Raw genomic sequence first — 6,578 nt, forward strand, 5'->3', positions numbered from 1 at the left:
GGCTCAAGTCCTGGCTGCTCCACTTCTAATCCAGCTATCTGCTGTGGCCTGGGAAAGCATTAGAAGATGGTCCAAGTGCTTGGGCCTCTGCACCCGTATGGGAGACCTAAAGGAGGCTCCTGGCTCCTGGCTTCAGCTTGGTGCAGCTCAGGCCATTGGGGCCATCTGGGGAGTGAACCCTCTCTCTGCCTCTGCCTCTCTGTAACTCTTCCTTTCAAAATAAATAAAAATAAATCTTTTGAAAGGCAGAATTACAGAGAGAGGAAGAGAGAGAGAGAGGGAGAGAGAGAGAGAGAGAGAGAGAGAGAAAGTCTTTCATCTGCTGGTTCACTCCCCAGATGGCCGCCATGGCTGGAGCTGAACTCATCCAAGTCCGGAGCCAGGAGTTTCTTCCAGGTCTCCCACATGCGTGCATGGAACCAAGGACATGAGCCATCTTCTACCATTTTCCCAGGCCATAGCAGAGAGCTGGATTGGAAGAGGAGCAGCCAGGACTAGAACTGGTGCCCATATGAGATGCCGGCACTGCAGGTGGCAGCTTTATCCACTATGCCACAGCACTGGCCTCAATAAACAAATCTTGAAAAAAAAAAAAAAAGTCAAAGGATTGGCAACCAAGAAGTCTTCTTTCCATGCTGTGAAACTTGCAAGAACCTAGGCTTATATCTTTTTTTATCCTCTGCTCTTCCAAACTCCTTTAGATCTGTAAACCTGGGGAGACTTCAGACACTGGGGACATGACAAGGGAAATCGTGTCACAGTACATATTTTTGGGATCATGGGAACATCTTGTAGTTAAATGATTTCAAGGCTAGACTGGCAGGCCAACTGCCCTCCTGTAACTGTTCCTTATCTCTCTCAAGAATGAGTTCTGGTTTAACTGATAAAGCCACCGCCTGCAATGTTGGCATCCCATAAGGGTGCTCGACCCATCCTGGTGCTCCACTTCTGATCCAACTCCCTGCTAATGGCCTGGGAAAAACAGCACAAGATGACCCAGTGCTTTGGCCCCTGTTAACCCATGGGAGATGTGGAAGAAGCTCCTGGCTTCTGGCTCCGGGCTTTGGCTTGGCCCAGCCCTGGCTGTTGTCGCCATTAGGGAGTGAACCAGTGGATGGAAGATCCCTCTCCTTTTGTAATGCTGACTTTCAAATAAATAAATAAATAAATCTCTAAAAAGGAAAGAAAGGAAGCAAACCAGCTTTTGTAAACTCCATCTGCAAACTCAACAGAGATATAACTTCCCTTTGGTTGTTTTACCCACTTAGAAACTGGCTCCCAGCAACTTTTATTGCTATTTCACCTCATCCCACGGTGAATGCCAGAGCTTCAGATTTTAGCTTAATCTACATCCTCTGGCAGTTGTCACTTCAGGTTTCTCTTTGGAGGAAAACTAAATATGAAAGATGAACTTTTCTAAGGCGTTTACCACAACAAACCCTGGGAGAGACGATAAGTTCAATTATTTGAGTTGATTTCGATCAGCAGTAATACTGTCCATATTAACACAATTCTCAGTTTTTCCCTTGTGCCTGTTAGACAAGGCCCTGGACTTGAAAGAGGACACCCTCCAGGAGGACAAGAATAAATAAGAATCTGAGGAGGAGAAGTAGAAAGATAGGGAGATAAATGGGACAGGAAATTGAGGACTACAAGATGGCTCAAGTGTTGTCTTTTTTTTTTTTTGGTTGAATAATCAGGTCAGTGCAAATGTCGGATCTGATATGTAAGTAGGAAGGAGCAGTGTGTGTGTGTGTGTGTGTGTGTGTACACAAGAAAGCACTATGGTAGCAAAGATCCAGTTTGCTAAAGTACACTGATTTAAGTCTTTATGAGGTGGTGCTATTGTTCTAGTTTTAGCATATTTGTAGTGATACTGTTAGACCAAAACACTTGAGACCAAGGATTCTTTGAGCCTTAGCAAGAAAAGAACTGGGTCCTTGGACAAATTCCCCAACCCCAGGAATAAGGCTGATTGTTGGAACTAAGTCCACTGGACCTAAGAGCCACTTTTGTAAAAAAAAAAAAAATTAGAAAAGGAAAACCTATAAATTGTTTATATTGCACTTACAGTGGCTATAGATAAGAGATGAAATAGATAATATTAAGCAGAGTAAGTTTTGGGGTAGGAGGCCAATCCATAAAAAGTAGTTGTTGTTTCTGGATCAGTTGAGGTTAAGGGTCTTGAAAGTATATAGAAAAGCAGGAGGCAGTGGCTCCTATTGGGATGTTCCTATGGGATCATAGGAACAGAATCTGGTGAAGCTGTAGATTTTGAAACCCTAAGCACCACTGAGCTTGCCCTTGCTTCCTTGTTTCCCCTGAGCACACACTGAATGGCAACCAATCCTGGTGCCACTCACCTGGTTGGAGAATGCAGTGATGCAGATGGGGTGTCTCCTGTGACTGCCCCCCCAACTATTCACTAGTGAGCAATGGCTTCTACCCCACAACTTTGGCTTCCACTGATGTAGAAGTCTTAGGTTGTAATGCTGAAACCTGAGGCTGTCCAGTGGGGCTGGGGTTGTGGGCCCCTCAGGTGTAGCTAGAACCTCCTTCACAGGCAGGCTGCCAGCTGTGGCTGGAAAGGTTGTCTCCAGACCAACTGGCAGCTCCCCTACTGATAGCTGCTTGTGCTGCATGTGTGACCCTGGGGCTTTAAATCACACCTCCAGGGTGGGTGCACTCTTTCACCCAGAGAGGGCAGGAGAAGACACTGAGCCCCTGGGGAGAGTCAGACTGGCTCTAAGGAGATCCTGGCTATCTTGTGTGACCCTGGCTTTTTAAATCACACCTTCAAGATAGTTACAGTCTTCCACCCAGCGCTAGCAGAGGAGGGGGCTGAGCCCCTAAAGAGACTGGCTGTCTCCAGGGGATCCCCGCTATCTTCATGGGCCCCAAGCCAGTCAACATACAGTATGTGAAAGCCCTGGCCAATGGGCGCCCCCAATAGGATAACCTAATGAACAGGCAGTAATGGCTTAAAACTTGGGACATGTCCTCAAAGCCAGTGTCCAGCTTAGGCGCTCTGCCCCTCTCCTCTCGACCAGACGCCTTCTCTGTCACTTGCCAATGAAATACAAGTTTCTTTTCAAATAAAAGTTTCTGCCTCTCTGCCAACTGTTTCTTGGCTTTTTATTTGTCTACTAAGCTGAGGAAAAGAACCCCTGAGACTCTCCAGGAAGTGCCCTCCCCTTGGCCACCAGTAAGAAAAGCCTTCCACCAGCATATGCAATAACGGGTGTGTTGAAGTAGACACTGAGACTACTGGTGTGGCCAGGTGGGGGACCTCACGACAGGAATCACTGACAGGGAGAAGAAACTGGGCTGCCACACGACAGGGGGTTCAGGAAGCATGAGAAGATAGGAAAGCACTCCATAGAAGTCAATGCATGGTTTGTTTGGGGTTAATGGAAGGCAACAAGCAGTGTGCATAAGCTGGAGTGAACCTGAGAGAAATTATTGTAGGACTGTGGTGCTGGCATAGAACAAGATAAGTATTCCAGGTGGTTTTTTGACAACTTTTGATGCACCTTAAATAAGCTTTGAAAACCTACCCTTTACTAGAAAAAGAAACAGGGGAGAGCGCGCACGCAGTCCCCCACTACCACAAATTCTGCAGTGGAGTTTCCCACATTTGGAGAAGTCACAGGGGTCAGCACAGCCGCAGTGCAATGGCCGGGGGCTCGCCCTGGGAGAACCACCTGCCTGATCATGGTGTCTCCCCTGCCAGATACATATGGCCTTTGGCCTTCTGGCCCAGCACAGCTGTGCACAACTCGCTCTGTGCACACACGGTGATTTCTTCTCCTCCTCAGGCTCTCCTTGCGCAGATCTGCAGATCCCAGGGAGTGTCCTGCAACAGGCCATGAGGATTTCTACAGTGTGGGACTCGTGCGTGGATCAGCAGCCAGTGCCAGAACAGCAGCCCCCGCGCGGCCTCATCAGGCCTCTCAGGGTCCCCGCGGGCCGCGCCCTTCCCCTAGCCTACTGCCAGCCTCAGGGTGGTGCCTAGGGACCTTAGGTGGTTTGTGAAATAGCACAAAGCAGCCATAGTTGTGCACCCAGCGAGAGCGTCCCGGAGACTGTCCATCAGCCACGCTTACCGCGTTTTGTTGTTTGTTTTTGCCACACTTGGTGCTAGAAAGATGGTTTTCAGTCTAATTCCACCAAGACGAAGCTATGCTGCCCCAGCAGAGAGGACCGGGCCAGTCTCACACACGAGGCAGGACACTGCCATCGCCTCACGGCCCTCTCCTCACCTCACCTCACCGGGGCTTAGTTCATTGCTGCGCCTGTTCCATTCCGCAAAGGCAGACACAAGACCACAGGAGTCTGACAAAATCCCTCGGAGAAGTTGTATCTGAGGAGCTTAGTGGGTGACTTTCAAAGGGTCGTCGTTTAGTGTATAGAGGGCAACTCTGAACTTTCCGCAATGCCCTACAGTCTGTTAGTAAAATGGTGCAGTCTTATCTATTGTGTGATCTACACCCGGACACCATCCTAGGCGCTAGCCGCCACCCCCCCACCCCCCCGCCATCGCTGGAAAACAGGTGGCCACATGGCCCAACTGATGGAACAAGGACATAAAGGCTCAGCCATTCTCCCTCACTGCCCAAAAGAGACAAACTTTGGTATGTATTTCTTGCCCTGGTACCTCAATTGGTTCTCACACCCTATTGCCTTCATATTCCACCCTTATTCTTTTCCAGGTTCCCAAAGCCTGGCCCAGTTCCTTGAATCCCCTTTGCCTGCTGTTCCCTACCCCCACCCCCAGAACTAGTCCTCCTTCAAAAGGTCCAGCCCCTGGGGGTCTGGGCCTTCTGCCATGTGTTCCAGCCTGTATTTTCAGGCAGCTGGTCACCCCCCTCTGGGATTTATTTTCTCTGAATAAATTCGGTCTGGCTGCCTCCTGTCTATTCTGTGACTCTTTCCCTAACATTTGGTGCCCAGTTGGCGATGCAGGGGAAGGGGGTCCCTTACGGTGTCAGAAATGAGGGTATTTCACTGATTTAGCAAGTGGGTTAAAAGTGACAGCAGCCAACCCTGAGTGGGCTTGAACCACCAATCTTTCGGTTAACAACCGAGCGTGCTAACCAATTGCACCACAGAGACTCCACTGCCAGAAGCACAGTGACTGCCCCTTCCCTGCCCTCCTGTCCCTGGCTGCCGCCGGCCTTGAAGATCGACGCTGTGCGCTCCAGTGCCAGGGACTCCATCCAGAGAGGAGTGGGAGCCACGTGGTGCGTTGGGAGGAGGGGCAGCCGCGGGGACAGCCGCACGGCCTTCACCCCACCGCCTCAGGAGTCAGTAGTCTTTCAGAAAGAAATGAGCAAAATACTTTTTTTTCAAACTGCTGAAAAAAAGGTGAAGCAAGGATGATTGAAAGCAAAAAATATTGAAAGCAAAAAGATTGAAGCAAGGATGATTCATGTTGGTCTTTGATAAAATACAAATTTACTGTATTCAAATTATAATATCCTGTCTCCTCATTGTACTAGACTGACTGAGGAGAAAAATGAAACACAAAATTATCTTCAGCTTAGTGGAAATACTTAAAAGTCTCAAACTATCTTCAGCCTGTCCCTTGTGTACCAGATACAGCATTTCCTGAACTCCTGCTGTTGCAAGCCCACCTCAGTATCCAGCTCTGCATGAGATCCATTAGGTAGATGCCTCCATCACCTAGGCTTTCTTTTACTCTCTCAGGCCCATGGTTTGTTTTTGTTCCCAAAGTCCCTAATGAGGGGGAGAATTGTCAGCTTACTGGAGTCACTTTGCCCGATGGTTCAGAGAGCTGGAAAACCCTGGGAGTTTCTGTCAACCCTACAGCACCCAGGAACCCTGTGCAGAGCATTTACCTATGATTGACAGGTGCAGGTATCTGAAAGCCCAGCTAGTTGATTTTGTAGTGAATAAGGTTTGGAGGAAAGGGAATGCAGGGGCCACCTTTTAAAGATCTACATAGAAATGGATAAATCCTTGCCACAGAAGATCCAATTATGACAGAGAGTGACATATGTGAGACTGTGCAGAGGAAGACTAAAGATGTTCTGCTTGAATGGGCAAGAAACCCATCATGGCAGAGACAAGGAATCAGAGAAGGGTGGGAATTAGACCACGTGTATGCAGTAGCTTCTAATCGTGCCATCATGTTGTAATCACGTGGTGAGCCTGTAACCAACACAAATGACTGGTTTCTGTTTCTAGCAATCTCAGTTTGAAGTGGCTTCAGGTGGGTTTGGAGCATTAGTAGTTTTCAAAGTACCCAGGAGCTTCTAGCCTTTGGCTAGAGATGACAAGGAATGTGAATGTGCTCAGGTCACCAGCCTAGAAGTATCCCAAGTGTGAACCTCCTTCTTAGAAGAGTCATAACAAGAGACATTGATAGAATTCTTCCTCTTTCAATGATCATATTTGCACAGCAGGGGAAAAAAAGAGAAGAGAAAAAGATGGAGCAGACTTTCTCCTAGACCTCTGTCCTCAAAATGTAGTGAGAAGCACACAATTCTCTGTGACCTGTAGCATGGACAGTAAACTGAGTAAAAACACAGGGGCTGGTGTTGTGGGCCCACATC

At 48.3% G+C, this 6,578-nt stretch overlaps 1 non-coding gene across 1 annotated transcript; it reads right to left on the reverse strand.

Annotated features, from left to right (window-relative positions):
- Positions 1–3,576: 3,576 nt before the first annotated feature.
- Positions 3,577–3,741, reverse strand: LOC133761376 (U1 spliceosomal RNA). The gene has a single exon (XR_009866173.1). It is a non-coding gene; the product is annotated as a U1 spliceosomal RNA (small nuclear RNA).
- Positions 3,742–6,578: the final 2,837 nt, after the last annotated feature.

The sequence above is a fragment of the Lepus europaeus genome, chromosome 5 (genome assembly GCF_033115175.1).
Source record: "Lepus europaeus isolate LE1 chromosome 5, mLepTim1.pri, whole genome shotgun sequence".
Classification (NCBI taxonomy): domain Eukaryota; kingdom Metazoa; phylum Chordata; class Mammalia; order Lagomorpha; family Leporidae; genus Lepus; species Lepus europaeus.